The sequence below is a fragment of the Chlorocebus sabaeus genome, chromosome 16 (assembly GCF_047675955.1).
Source record: "Chlorocebus sabaeus isolate Y175 chromosome 16, mChlSab1.0.hap1, whole genome shotgun sequence".
NCBI lineage: Eukaryota > Metazoa > Chordata > Mammalia > Primates > Cercopithecidae > Chlorocebus > Chlorocebus sabaeus.
The window spans coordinates 76820436-76835938 of NC_132919.1; the positions used below are offsets into that span (position 1 = coordinate 76820436).

Consider the following 15503-nt stretch of genomic DNA (forward strand, 5'->3'; position numbering starts at 1 on the left):
ATGGATTTAGCAAAGCTGCAGGACACAAGATCAATGTACAAAAAAATCTATTTTATTTCTATGCGCTAGCAACAATCAATCAGAAATTGAAAGAAAAATATCATTTTAAGAAGCATTGAAATATGAATGACATTGGCATAAATCTAAGAAAAGATGTGCAAAATCCATACACTGAAAACCATAAACCATTGATGAAATTAAAGAAATTCTAAATAAATGGAGAGAAATACCTTGTTTATGAGTCAGAAGGCCCAGTATTGTTAAGATGTCAATGAGTGCTGTATTAGTCCGTTCTCATGCTGCTATGAAGAAATACCCAAGATGGAGTAATTTATAAAGGAAAGAGGTTTAGTTGACTCACAGCTCCACATGGCTGGGGAGGCCTCAGGAAACTTACAATCATGGCAGAAGATGCCTCTTCACAGGGCGGCAGGAGATAGAATGAGTGCAAGCGGGGAAATACCAGACACTTATAAAACCATCAGATCGCGTGAGACTCACCCATTATCATGAGAACAGCATGGGGAAAACCACCCCCATGGTCCAATTACCTCTACCTGGCCCTGCCCTTGACACATGGGGATTATAATCCGAGGTCAGATTGGCACATCAGTCCCTCAAACTGACTTATTAGATTCAGTTCAATCCTGATCAAAATCCCAGCAGGCATTTTCTTTTTTTCTTAGAAATTCACACACTAATTCTAAAATTCATATAGAAACGTAAGGGGCCTAGAAGAGCCAATACAACTTTGAAAAAGAAGGACAAAGGACGGGAAGATTAACTGGTTTCAAGACTTACTAGGAAGCCATAACAATCACTGTAATAGTTGTGGTAGGATTGGCATCAAGACAGGTCAAGAGATCCAAGAAACAGAATATCAAACCCAGAAATAGACTCACATACACATGACAACTGATTTTTGGTAAGACTGCAGGGACAATTCAGTGGGGGAAAGGATGATGTTTTTAACACGTAATAGTGGAATCATTGGACATCCACATGGAGAAAAATAAACTTCAATCCATAGCTTGCCCCATGCACAAAAGCTAATTCGAGAAAAATCGTGGAACCAAATATAAAACCTGAAACTACAGAACACCTAGAAGAAAGCATAGGAGAAAAAAATCTCTTTACATTTTAGCAAAGAAGACATAATAAATGCCAAATAACCACATGAATAGATTCTCAACATCATTAGTCACTAGGGAAATATAGATTAAAACCACAGTGAGCTACCACGACACACCTAGTCGAATGGCTAAAGTTACGAAGACTGACAACACCAAGGTTGAGGAGGCTGAAGAACTGTAATTCTCACCCATGGCTGGTGGGAATGTGAAGTTGTGCAACCACTTTGGAAAAACTGTTTGGCACTTATTTAGGGCATTAAAATATACTTACCTTGAGATCCAGCCATTTCACCCAACAGAAAAGAAAGAATATGTCCATGCACAGACTTGCACACACATATTCACAGCAGCTGTATCTGTAACAGTCCCAGACTGGAAACCGCCCAAATGTCCTTCAAGGAGTGAATGAGTCAGTGCTTTGTAGCTCAATCCCCGCGTGGAATACTACTTGGCCAGAACAAGGAAAAAAGTATTTCTATGTACAACATCAGAGAAGAGCCTCCGAATAACTATGATGAGTGGAGGAAGGCAAGCAGAAAATGACGACGGATGCTACGATTCTATTTACATAAAACTCCAGAAAATATAAATATTCTACAGTGACAAGAAGCAGAGTCAGTACTTGCCTTGGAAGAGGGGATTGGATGGGGTGTGAGGAAGACATTACAAAGGGGCACAATGTAATGGTTGTGGGTGACGAACACAACCATTATCTTGATGGTGGTGATGGTGTCATGGGTATACATATATATAAAAGCTTATCAAATTGCATACTCTAGGTGAAGTTTATCATGCGCCCTTTGTACTTCAATAAAGCTATTTAAAAAACATCCAAGTTTACAGGGCCAGGCAAATGACTGCATCAATACTTAGAGTACAAATGGATTTTTTTTTTTTTTTTTTTGGACGGAGTCTCGCTCTGTTGCCCAGGCTGGAGTGCAGTGGCGCAATCTCGGTTCATTGCAACCTCTGCCTCCCGGGTTCAAGCGATTCTCATGCCTCAGCCTCCCGAGTAGGTGGGATTATAGGTGCCTGTCACCATGACCGGCTAAAGTTTGTATTTTTAGCAGAGATGGAGTTTCACTGCATTGGCCAGGCTGGTCTTGAATTCCTGACCTCAGGTGATATGCCCGCCTCGGCCTCCCAAAGTGCTGGGATTACAGGCGTGAGCCACCGCGCCCGGCCCCACAAATGGATTCTTAATGCTACAAACGACTCACCAGGAGGCTCCTTCCGATGCTTCCCTGTAAAATAGATACAGTTTACAGCGGTGGCATCTCAGGAGGCGGCTGTGTGAAGGCTGCTGCCCTACTCGTCGTGAACACTTGGGGGCGCCTGTGAGGCCAGTACCCGGCGGCATTCCTCTCGCCTCCCACGGAAAACTGCATCTAACCTTGACAGGCAGGGGCGCCCACTCGGTAGGGGGAACCCTGATACACACGGTCCACTGTGGGAAGCCCGAGGCCCTGTGAAGGGGACCCCCTGGGCTCTGTCTCTTTGTCCTCTTCCGGCTGGAAAGCCGGAAAGCTGGGAGCAGAGCCCGAGCTGCCTCTGCCCGCAGCCCTGAGTGGCTCCGAGGTGACCGGCTTCTAGGACGGAAGCCCCCGGCTCAGGTCTAGTTCTAATGTCAGGTCTAGTTCCAGGCCATTTGGTCAGTGCCCACTTCTGAGCCAAGGGTGGGCTTAGGGCAAACGCAGTACAAAAAAAGAGTGCCAAACTTTTCTAGTTTTAGCTGAAGAAGCCTTCGTACTCCTTTAACCCCGACGGATCTACTTTCTGGTCCTGGTTTTTGAAAAACGCTGTGCTGGCCTTATACACACACCACCCAAGACCCAGGACCTAGCAGAAGGGAGGCCCCCTGAGGACCGAGGGCTGCAAATTCGTGGCAAGTCTGCATTTTCTAATTTTGTTCTCAATAAATATACATTATAGATGATCTCCAACTTACGAAGGTTTGACTTACAATTGACTTAGAATTTTTCGACTTTATGTTCGTTGGGGTTTTTAGGGGTATTAAATGCTTTTTTTTTTTGAGACGGAGTCTTGCTCTGTTGACCAGGCTGGAGTGCAATGGTGTGATCTTAGCTCATGCAACCTCCACCTCCCGGGTTCAAGCGATTTTCCCGCCTCAGCCTACCAGTAGCTGGGACTACAGATGCCCGCCACCATGCCTGGCTAATTTTTGTATTTTTTGTAGAGAGGGGGTTTCGCCACGTTGGCCAGGCTGGTCCTGAACTCCTGACCTCAGGTGATCTGCCCACCTTGACGTCCCAAAGTACTGGGATTACAAGCATGAGCCACCATGGCCGGTCCATTAAATGCGTTTTTGACTTACAATATTTTCACCTTATGATGGGTTTATCGGGACTTAACCCCATCGAAAGTCCAGAAGCATCGTACTTGTGTAATAATCTCCCTAAAGTAAAACTCTGCAAGTGAATCTGTGGAGGGGGTCAGCCACAGGTGGGTAATGGGGTTGGAGGTACGGAGCAATGAACCAATGGGCTCAGGCCGTAGCAGCCAGTCCCCCAGCAAGGGTCAACACTGGGAACTGAGCTGATATCTGAAGCCCCTTTCCCTAAGGAGACCAGGCCATGGAGGTGAGTCGGACCACCCTGGACCAGCGAGCTGGGATGACCTGAGGGATGGGTGGCCATGCACGGAGCAGCTGGGGTGGGGGACCTTGGGGTTGGGGGAGGGAAAGGATCAGGAAGGCAGCGACACTGCTTCTCAGGCCAGCCAGAATTGCCTAAAAACAATCGTCCTCCATCCTTACCCCATTTATCCATTTCCTCTTTAGCCCCTCTGGCCCCCAGTCCTGCTTTCCCCAGCACATTTTGGGCTCGCCCACGGGGGACAAGAGAGAAGACGACACAGAGGTGCTTAACGGCGCCAAGCTTTCCCGCCTCAGCCCCCAAACTCTTCCTCCCTCCAGTGGCTGGGAAACCCCAGAAACTCCAGGCTTTCATTATCAGCAGCTCCCAAGATGTTCAACATGCTCATATCTGTCAAAAACTATTCAGGAAAAATAGAGAAGTCTTTATACCTTTTATTCAGCCAATTATCCCCGAGGCACTCTGGGCTCTCTAAGAAAAGAAAAAGAGAGAAAGGAGAGAGAATCACAATCAATGTTGTCATCATGCATCTGGTTGCTGGCGATACTATTTGCTCATCGACTAGGGAAGTCTGGAGGTGGAAGCATCATCTCCCTGGAAGTCCGAGGAAACCTGCCCGGGTTAACCTCTGGCTGCCATCTGCATCTCAAGCATGGCTGGGAGGCAGCGTTTAGATAACAGGCAGAGATAAAGCAAAACAGGGCACGGTGGACCGGCCACCCAGAGGTTTCAGACTCATTTTCTCTGTTACTCTGGATGTTCCTTTCTTTCCCCCTCTCTTTCTTTCCTTTGCCTCAAACTCCAAGCAACCCCTTTCCTCTTCTCCTAGCACCCTACCACCTGGTTTGAGGTTGTCCACGAATGCAGGCCTTGTGGCTTGTTGATGGTGACATTTAGTTTCACACTGGGTTTCCTCTGCCACGCTGCAGGGATTTGCTGTGGGGATTTGCTTCCTCCTCCAGGTGTAGGGCGGGGGTCACTGTCACTTTGAGTGCAGTCATGGCATGCACATTCATTTTATTTATTTATTTAATTTGTTTCTGGAGACGGAGTCTCGCTCTGTCGCCCCGTCTGGAGTGCAATGGCACGATCTTGGCTCACTGCAACCTCTGCCTCCCAGGTTCGAGCGATTCTCGTGCCGCCCGACTGGCTGGGAGTACAGGTGTGTGCCACCAAGCCCAGCTAATTTTTTGTATTTTTAGTAGACACGGGGTCTCACCATGTTACCCAGGGTTGCCTCGACTTCCTGAGCTCAGGCAATCCACCCGCCTCGGCCTGCATGTTCATTTTATGTTATTAAAGAAAAGTCATTTAGCAAATTCTAAATCCCATCAAACACATAATTATAGAGGCAATCGTTGTGTGTTACTGTGAGTCAGGTGCACCTACCAGCAGCAGGAACGGCTCAGTGATACGGACAGACTGGCAAGGACCACCACTCACTCACTTTATGATCCAGGGCCCGGGGCCAGGCTATCCGCTCCTGCCTAAGTCACAAAGCTAGCTCCCCGGGGCCTGGGACTTCACACGCGTGCCTGGACACCTTCCTTTTCTTACTTAGTAGGTCACTGAGGAGTTTAGAAACAAAGTGTACAGTGTGCTTTAAACAAACTTAGATTTTCTTCCTTTATTTTAGTAATGTTTCATAATTTTCTGTGTACATGACTTGCACATTTTAAAATTGTAAAATGCACATAACATAAAATTTGCAATTTTAACCATTTTCAAATGTACAATTCAGTGGTATTGAGTACATTCACACTGCTGTCAATCACCACTGCTCTCTGATGCCTGAACCTTTCCGTCACTCCAAAAAGAATATCCATAGCTGTTAAGACGCCAGTCCCTGCCCCCGGCCTCCCGTGCATATGTGTGTGTGTGCGTATTTTTTTAAAACTTAGTGTAAAAACTAAAAGCAAATGAAAAGCTTCTGGAATTGAAAGACGGTCAGACTGGGCCTCTTTCTTCAGATCTAGAAAAATCACCACCACTGTCCTCATCCATATCACTGTAAAAAGATAACTGTGGTCGTTTCGTTTGCATGGTTTATGAGCCAGGTGCTTCCTGTACATTGCTTCATTCAGCCCTCCCAACAGCTCTAGCAGGCAGGCACACTTCTCACTCTTCCCATTCTTCAGATAAAGAAACCAAGGCCCCAGCTGGTGAAGTGACTGTGACCATAGTAACTGGGTCAGCCGGCCCATCCCCCAGAGCAGGTTATCCGAGCTGCCTGTCTCACCCACAGATGGAAAGGGGTACCCCACCCTGTGGGAGGTGAGAATGAATGTGGCCACAGAACATGAAACTGCATAGGGCCTGGCTTCTCTGCTGGGTTTGTGCAGATCACAATGGCAGTATTGGGTACGTCATAGGTGGGCCCCTCCTAGCCGCATCAGGGAGGGCTATGGGCCACGAAGCAGCTGAACTTGAACTGGGCACTGGGCGGGCCATTTCCAAGGTAGCTCGGTGGAGTCCCTGTTCTCCTCCCCAGTAAAATGGCAAAGGTAACTTCTGGCCCGTGGAGCCGTTTCCACACACAGCTCACAAAGTGACGCTGAGAAGGGCAGGTGTGATTGGAAGGCACTGCCAGTGAGAGTCATTTCGAAAGGAAATGCGTCATCTGAGCGGCTTGCATCAGCTGCTGCCTTCGTTAATTTGGGGGACTTTTTCTTTTTTTGAGACAGAGTCTCGCTCTGTCGCCCGGGCTGGAGTGCAATGGTGCGATCTCAGCTCACTGCAACCTCTGCCTCTCCGGTTCAAGCGATTCTCCTGCCTCAGCCTCCGAAGCAGCTGGGATTACAGGCACGCGCCACCATGCCTGGCTATTTTTTGTATTTTTAGTAGAGATGGGGTTTTACCATGTTGGTCAGGGTGGTCTTGAACACCTGACCTCAGGCGATCCACCTGCCTTGCCCTCCCAGAGTGCTGGGATTACGGTGTGAGCCACCGCCCCCAGCTGGATTTTCTTATTGGTGATTTCTTTTCTTGAAGTGAGTTCTTCTTCCAATTCAATACAATTTGGTTCCATTGAATCCAGCCCCACTGAACAAACACACAGCCAGGCATGTGGATGTGGAGCCAGGTCCAGAGCCTTGGAAGAGTATGTCTGTGGCTCTGCTGGAGGCAGGCTTGGGCCCGTGGGCTGAGAAGGTGAAGCAGGACTAAGCCAAGGATTCAGGGCTTCACCTCTCTTCCCGAACATCTCCGTGTCCCCGGTCCTTTCTCCTCTACTGGCCCAGGCTCTGTGCCCAAGTCCTTAGATTTTCTCCCAGCACAATAACACCTTTCGGCTCTGGAATTCCATCTTTGGGCCACATCAGCCCAGATGGGAGCTGGCAGAGCACCCTGTTCACCCCACCCCATCCACCCAGCTTCCCTGCCTCTGCCAACCCTTCTCTCCTGAGAGATTGCTGGCATCCCTCGAGTTCTCTTAAATGTGTCACACACTTACGAGCGTTTTTATTTGGTCAAGGTGAAATACGTCCTACCTGCACTGTGTGAACCCAGGGGCTGCAGTGGCATCTGGAGGCCTGGAGGCTGGGCCCCATTTCAATCACCAGAGAGTCCTCATTTTTGAAAGCTCCAATACTAGAGAGAGGGTCAAAGAGCCGGTCGAGCCTGATGCCTCAACCACAGGGTCCGACCTGTTTTCCTGGCTCTTCGGGCCAGGAGCTCCCCGGACCCAGCTTCGTCCTCCGTCCTTTCACAGAACCTCCAGGGTCATGAAATTCCCTGCACCTCCCAGGAGGCCCTTGCGCATGGAAAGGAAGGTGGTCTCCGTGCGGAGCACCCACTCCTGCGGTGGCCTGGCTGCCCGTCCCTGGGATGGCGCCTGGCTTTGTGTTTCTGAGATGAATGCCGGCTCCCCATCCTCTTCTGTATTCCCAGCATTTTCTATGTCTCTGGTCCCTGCCCCACCTGCCCAATCCTGGAGGTGGCGGAAGGAGAGAGGCCCCCGGGTTCATTCCCACTCCACGGGCCTTTTGGATGACATCCCATGGGCGTGCTCCCAGGGTCATGAAATACGGAGCTGATTCTCAGCCTCACTGTTAGCAAACACTGCTCTCAGCCGCTCAGCGGGATAATCAATTATGGTAATTTTTGCCTCCGTGAATCAGGTTCATGGAGGAACACGGGGATCAGCACAGGGGCGCCGACTTCCCCCAGTGCACGTGCAGTCACGCCCTCCGGCAAAGCCCAGACAGAGGAAGAACCGCCTGCCAGGCTCAGATTGTCTCCACACTCCCAGAGGGTGAGCGTCCAATGTGGAGCCCGTGGTCTGCCTTCCCACTAGACTGTGACACCCCCATGGGCAGAGGCCATATCTTAGAGGTTCCAGTGTCCCCAAACACTGGTGTGGGGCCACCATGGACCAGAGGCATGGAAAGGAAAGCATGTTTATGAATGAATGAACAATGGAATGGCCTTGTAACAGGTAAGCGTTTGCCTCCAGAGGTCAGAGCTGGACCCCTGTTTTGAAGCATGGGATTGGATCCTTTGAGAGTAATATTTGCTCTTGGGGAATCCCAGCCACAGATGTGCATTTATCCACCTGGAGAGGCCTTTTCTAGTGTTCTCCTTCTGTCCTGTCTCTCCTTTAGGCCCCTTGATTCCACCTGGCTCACAGCTCGACCTCCCACCTTCGCATCAGTCCCTCCAAAGACGAGGTCCTTGTGGGCTTCTCCCTGCAGTTCTCCTCAAGGACATGTGATTCTGTCTTTATTGAACTCCGTCCAAACAATGGAAATCTCCCACCTCCCAAAGCCTTTAACCCTAGCTGTCTTCTGTCCATAAAACATCTCATTCTTCAGAAATTAAACTGGGGCTTGCTTGTGTGGCCCTTGAAATGAAAAGCAGACGTGTCCCTTAGTAAAACTTATCATTAGTGGATCATGCAAGACAACTGGCCAGGAAACAACCCTCATGTGGAAATCAGGCCACTCCCACTCATCGGTGGCCCTTCAGCTTTGCCGTCACACATACGCCCCTTCTCTCCCCAGTTAGGTGCAAGTTACTTGACTACGGGGAAGGTCTAGAAAGGCACAGAGCAAGCGGAACATGGATTTCTGCATGGATGTGTCCCCAGCTCTTTGATAAAGTCAATTTCTTAGCAGTGGCCATCACGTTTCTTATTTATTGAACATCTACTGCGTCAGGCACTGAATATACATCATTGACCTCAAGTCAGCCCCATTAGGGACACATTCTTCTTCTTCTTCTTTTTGAGACGGAGTCTCACTCTGTCACCCAGACTGGAGTGCAATGGTGTGATCTCGGCTCACTGCAAGCTCTGCCTCCCGAGCTCATGCCATTCTCCTGTCTCAGCCTCTTGAGTAGCTGGGACTACAGGCGCCTGCCATCACACCTGGCTAATTTTTTGTATTTTTAGTAGAGACGGGGTTTCACCTGTGGTCTCTATCGCCTGATCCGCCTGCCTTGGCCTTCCAAAGTGCTGGGATTACAGGCGTGAGCCACCGTGCCTGGCCCTAGGGATACATTCTTACCCTTGATTCCAAGATGAGAAAGGGGATGTTCTGATGTTTTTCCTGGTTTGTTTCACTTTATTTTTTAAATTTTTCAATTAAAAAATTTTTTTTTGAGCAGAATCTTGCTCTGTGGCCCAGGCTGGAGCGCAGTGGCACAATCATAGCTCACTGCAGACTCCATCTCCGGGGCTCAAGTCACCTTCTTGCCTCAGCCTCCCAAGTAGCTGAGACTACAGGCATGCACCAACATGCCTGGCTGGCTGGATCTCTCTCTCTTTCTCTGTCTCTCCATTTTTTTTGGTAGAGATTTGGCGGCGGGGCGGGGGGGGTCTCAGTATGTTGCCCAGGTTGGTCTTAAACTCCTGGCCTCAAGTGATCCTCCCACTTCAGCCTTCCAATGTGCTGGGGCTACAGTTGTGAACCACGGCACTCGGCCTGTTTCACTTTAAGTTTGAGCCCTCTGTGTAACGCCATCCTGCGCTTCTGGAGAGGTGATATGTGGAGATTCCATCATTTTGGGACACCTGCACCTTTTCTTAACTCCATTGACAAGAACAACTGAATCAGCCACAGATGATGGCTGGGAAGAGGGGCAGGGAAAAATGCGGCCTGTCCTGGTGCCAGGGTTTAGGGGAGCACATCTAACTGATGTTGATGTGGAAGGTGCTGAGGAAGACGACTGTGACCACATGGACCTGTTTGTGCGGGAGGAAGCTTGATTGTCTGAGGCAGGGAGATGGTTTTTGTCACTTTGGCTGCCATGATAATACCGTAGGCTGCCGGCTTAAACAACACAAATGTGTTTCTCCCAGTTCTGGAGGCTGGAAGTCTGTGATTAGGGAGCAGCGTGGTTGGGTGCTGGTGAGGGCTCTTGTCCTGGCTTGTAGACAGACGCCTTCTCACTGCGTCTTCATGTGGCAAGGAGACAGCGTGAAACCAGGCTCCCTGGTGTCTGTTCTTGTAAGGGCACTAATCCCATTGCAAAGGGACCCTCCCTTATGACCTCATCTAACCCCAATCACCTCCCAAAGGCCCCATCCGCAGATACCATCCCTTGTGGGGTTAGGGCTTCTATATAGGAATTTTGAGGAGTGACCGACATTCAGTCCAGCACACACAGTTTCCACATATTCACTCTATTCTTTGCTTTTCTTCTTCCGTGTTTTCCTAAATGTGCAGTGACGGTGTTTGGACCAGTTTATGGTCAGAGTAGATTTATTCCTGCAGCAGAGGCGCTGGTGCCAGGAAAGACCTCGGGAGCTCTGGTTCCCAGTGCGCTGCTGCTGCTGGTGGAGGGGGTGCTACCTGAGGAGCCCCAGGGTGGGGGGCAGGCCGTGTGGAGGGTCCTCCAGGCAGCTTTGAGAAACTCCCCGTGTACCACTCTCTTGTTGTGTTACTTCGGATTTTCTGAAACGATCTGTTTGTGCTCTTTCCCTAAGGGAAACTGGAGGTGAGGGGTGCAATTTTATAAATAAAAAATCAACTGTGGAGGCTTAAACCTGGCTTGTGATGATGGTGATCAGAGCAGGAGAGCCACATCTATTTAATGTGATGTTTTCCTCCTCCGTCTGAATAGAAATTTGCCTTTAGAGAGGAAAGGAGGGGAGAGGAAAGGAGGGGAGAGAAAAGGAGAGGGGAGGGAAGGGGAAGGGAGCATAGGGCAGGAGAGGGCAGGGGAGGGGATCTGGTTTATGGCTCTGAGCCATCGTTACCGAGACCGGGGAGTTCTGGCAGGTTCTGGCCATCACAGTGGCCACTGGAGTGGCTTTGGATTTTGAGCACACAGCCCATACTTAGGCCCATGGGAAGGGCCATCCCCTTACTGGTCCTTACTGGTCCTCCACAGCGCAGCAGGGCAGGGGTTAGGGGTTACACGCTGTGCTCAGAGTAGTTTGGCCTCCTCTCCCAGGAAGCCCGGACAGGGCCGCCCAGCAACCTGCCTGGAGTCCCACCTTCAAGGTCCTTTCAGGCACTCTAGGCCTTTAGCTCTGCTCCAGTGGGGCCTTACTCCCTCTTTGCCTGCTTGGACACTGCTGTGGGCCCTGTGACAGCAGCATGCACGCCTAGTGCTTGCTGAATGCGTGCCAGGCTACCTGCTGGGGACTGTGCTTTTCTGGGGTTATGCCATTGATGATGTCATTTCAGCTTTACAACCACCCCAGGGGGCAGGTACTACGATCACTTCCAGTTTCCAGAATCAAATCTGAAGCTTGGGGAAGTAAAGCAGCTTGCCCTAAATGCCACAGCTGGTAGCGGTTGCAGCTGGAGTTTGCGTCGAGACCCACCTGACCACAAGCTTGTGCTTAGAGCTGATTATTCTGCTCAGGCTGAGCACTCCCGGGTAAAGCCTGGAGCATCAGAGTGAGCAGGGGGCAAAGCAGCGTGGCCCCGGGAGCAAACTCACTGTGCTCCTTTTGCTCATTGCCGGGTCTAACTCCAACCTGCCTCCCACCCTAGCACGTGTGCAGCCTCAACGCCCAACATCAGCCCAAACCTCCTGTGGCCAGTTGACTCTTCCAGCTGTGGGGGCTTTGCAAGGCCCATGTGCCTTTGCCCAGGAGTGCCATTTGGGACTGCGAACTCGACCACAGTTAATTGCTTGGGTGATATATTAGAGGTTCTGTCTGGTGGGATGAGGTCTGCAGGCACCTGGCTGCCCTCAGGTGGGAGGGCGTGGGGAAGGTGCTGGCTTTGCATGAGCAGAACTTAGCTGAACGGAACTCACTGGCCCACCCCTGAGAGGCATTGACGACACATGCCACGGTGGCCTCACACAATCGGACCCTGAGAAAGACCGTTCAGACCAAAGGACCCCAGGAAAATGGTTGTTCCTTTGACATGTATTTGGAAGCTACTTTTTTGTTTTGTTTGAATTTTCTGTGGTAAATGCCCATAACATAAAAGGTACCATTTTAACCATCTTTAGGTGCACAGTTCAGTGGCATGAAGCACCTCACACTATTCACCCATTCCCACCACTCACCCCCCCACCACCCACTTCCACTCCCACCACCCACCCCCACTCCCACCGCCCGTCCCCACTCCCACCGCCCGTCCCCACTCCCACCGCCCGTCTCCACTCCCACTGCCCGTCCCCACTCCCACCGCTCATATCCACTCCCACCGCTCACCCCCACTCCCACCGCTCATATCCACTCCCACCACGCACCCCCACTCCTACCGCCCACCCCCACTCCCACAGCCCATCTCCACTCCCACTGCCTGTCCCCACTCCCACCGCTCATATCCACTCCCACCGCTCATCTCCACTCCCACTGCTCATCTCCACTCCCACCGCTCATCTCCACTCCCACCGCTCATCTCCACTCCCACCGCTCATCTCCACTCCTACCACTCACCCCCCCACCACCCACCTCCACTCCCACCACCCACCCCCACTCCCACCGCCCACCCCCACTCCCACAGCCCGTCTCCACTCCCACTGCCTGTCCTCACTCCCACCGCTCATCTCCACTCCCACCGCCCACCCCCCTCTCCCACAGCCCATCTCTACTCCCACAGCCCGTCCCCACTCCCACCGCTCATCTCCACTCCCCACTCCCATCACACATCTCCAGGACTACTTCATCTCTCCAAACCAAAGCTCTGTCCCCATTAAACACCCACTCTCCACTCCCCCCCGTGCCCCTGGCAACCCCCATTCTACTTTCTACCTCTATGACTCGGCCTATTCCAGGGACCCTCATTTACAGGGAATCAGACGGTATTTGTCCTTTTGTGCCCGGCCATTTCACTCAGCATAATGTCCTCAAGGTTCATCCCTATTGCAGCTCAGGTCAGAATTTCAGTCCTCTCTGAGGCTGAGTGATATTCCACTATACGGATACACCACATTTTGTTTATCCATTCGTCCGCGGATGAACATTTGGATTTTTTTTTTTTTTTTGAGACATCTCACTCTGTTGCCCAGGCTGGAGTGCAGTGGCGTGATCTCAGCTCATTGCAACCTCCACCTCCTGGGTTCAAGCGATTCTCCTGCCTCAGCCTCCCTAGTAGGAGTAGCTGGGATTACAGGTGCACATCACTATGCCTGGCTAATTATTGTATTTTAGTAGAGACAGGGTTTCACCATATTGCTCAGGCTGGTCTCGAACTCCTGACCTCAAATGATCGGCCGGCCTCGGCCTCCCAAAGTGCTGGAATTCCAGACATGAGCCACCATGCCTGGCGGACATTTGGATTTTAATCCATTTTTTAAGACAATGAGAATCATGTCAATGGCCCCATTTCCCATTTTGCTTCAGCCACGAGCAAGTCATAAAAAAAAAAAAAAAAAAATTGTGGCTCAACCTTGCTGGTTGTATCTAAAAGCCCCACTGCCTCATTTTCCTGCCCTCTCTGTCTTCCGTTGTCTGACCTTGACTTCTGTCTGCTGATGTGCTTCTGTCTGATTTTATGTGGCTATGACAATGGAAAACCATCTATAGAATTACATGGACACAAGCTGAAACGACCCTGCCTCAGGTCATTCTCCAAGTCTTCCCTGATGCCACGGGGGCCCGTGTGCCTCCTTCCCTCCCTGCCTTGCAGCCAGGCACAGGGCACAGCGCTGCATGAGAGGAACAGTCCCCGCCCCCAACTGCTCATGGACAGGGGCCATGCACACCTTTGGGTTCCCGGATTTCTTGGTCACCTCCCTTTGCTGGTGTCTGATTACGCTGAGTGGGCTGTTCTTCCTTCTACTGCGAAGGGAAGCGGAGTCCCTGTCTGAGCCACTCTCCCCAGAGCTGGTGCTGCACACCACATTCCCTCCAACACTCAGCTGAGCCAGAGTTCGGTAATGATGGTGTCCAGATGGCCATCCAGTCCCCACTTGACTGCTGTGTGCTGCTCCTGTCTCCCTGCTCCCGAGTATGGAGAGCCAGCCTGGCTGTGTTCACAGGCGTGGTGGTGAGATCTCAAGACCCATCCGACATCCCTTGGAGAGATGGAAACTCCTTGAGACCTGAAGAGGCACCACCTCTCTGCAGAGAGGGACATGGCTGGACCGAGGATGTGGCCTCCCAGCAGAAGTGTCGTGGGGGATGCTGGGTTTGGTCCTGCCCAAGTGTGGCTGTGAGCTGCGCCAATGGGATGGGGGTGGAGGGAGGACGGCGGAGACAGGAAAAGGAGCCGAGTTAATACACAGGGCAGACGGCACTCAGCACGCAGGCAACTGGAGAATGCCGCCTTCTTAGATGAGCATGTTTCATTATCAATAATTTAGACATGTCCTTTCTCCTTTGGGAGCTGGGCAAAATTGCATTTCCTGAGCAAATCCCTTAAGAAACCAACCTGTTCATTCCTCTAAGATTTTCAGAAATCTGCCTCCATCAACCTACTTACAAAATAAAAGTAGCTAACAGGCCAAGTTTGCTGGAGGTTGGGGGCTAGAATGGCTGGTCTGTGGAGCCCACGGGAGCCAGGCGGGGGTCCGAAAAATGCCGAGGATGAAGGGTGGGAGATATGGCCAGCCCATCTCCCCACCCCAACTGGCTTCGGTAATGCCACAGGTAGACACACACAGATAACATAATCATATATATATTTTTTGAGACAGAGTCTCACTCTGTCACCCAGGCTGGAGTGCAGTGGCACGATCTTGGCTCACGGTAACCTCTGCCTCCCAGGTTCAAGCAATTCTCCTGTCTCAGCCTCCTGAGTAGCTGGGATTACAGGTGTACATCACCAAGCCTGGCTAATTTTTGTATTTTGGGTAGAGACAGGGTTTCACCATGTTGGCCAGGCTGGTCTTGAACTTCTGACCTCAAGTGATCCACCCACCTTGGTCTCCCAAAGTCCTGGGATTACAGGAGTGTAATCCCACTGTGTCCAGCCCCCGTATTGTTTCAATTTAAGGCAACAACTGGATAAGCATTTGTAGAATTAGAGAAAAGCAATGCAGAGTTTTGCATCGGGGGAAAAATCACAGGGTGGGGCATCTGCCGCTCTTCCAGTGCCAGAGAAGAGAAGGCAAGGCAGGACCCCGGCTGTGCTCGGAACTTAGATCTGGCAGTTGATCCACATTCGGAGTGAAGCCCGGGATGGTTGGTAAACCTCCCATGGGTTACTCAATGTCGAAGTGCCTCAGTTTACTCCCCTGCAAAAGTGGGGGTGACAGTGGGACCCACCTCTCGGTGCGGGGGTGAAAGGTACCTGGCCTATGATGGGAGGAAACAGCCACCTGAGGCAGTCAGAAAAGGAGCTGCTTAGGGCTGCAGTGAGCTCCGGTGGGCAGACCCTGGGCTGTGGGTTTCACCCAAACAGGG

The 15503-nt window shown here is 51.0% G+C and overlaps 1 protein-coding gene across 13 annotated transcripts in view; it reads right to left on the reverse strand.

Moving 5' to 3' along the window:
* Window positions 1-15503, reverse strand: part of RBFOX3 (RNA binding fox-1 homolog 3) — a 523695-nt gene that overhangs the window by 141328 nt on the left and 366864 nt on the right. For 9 of the 13 annotated variants that reach the window (XM_037993660.2, XM_073005459.1, XM_037993664.2 and 6 more), the window contains exon 4: window positions 4180-4219. The exons of the other annotated variants lie outside the window; for them this stretch is intronic. The gene's annotated coding sequence lies outside the window, so the exon portion shown is untranslated. The remainder of the gene's footprint in view (window positions 1-4179; window positions 4220-15503) is intronic. 13 annotated transcript variants of the gene reach the window in all.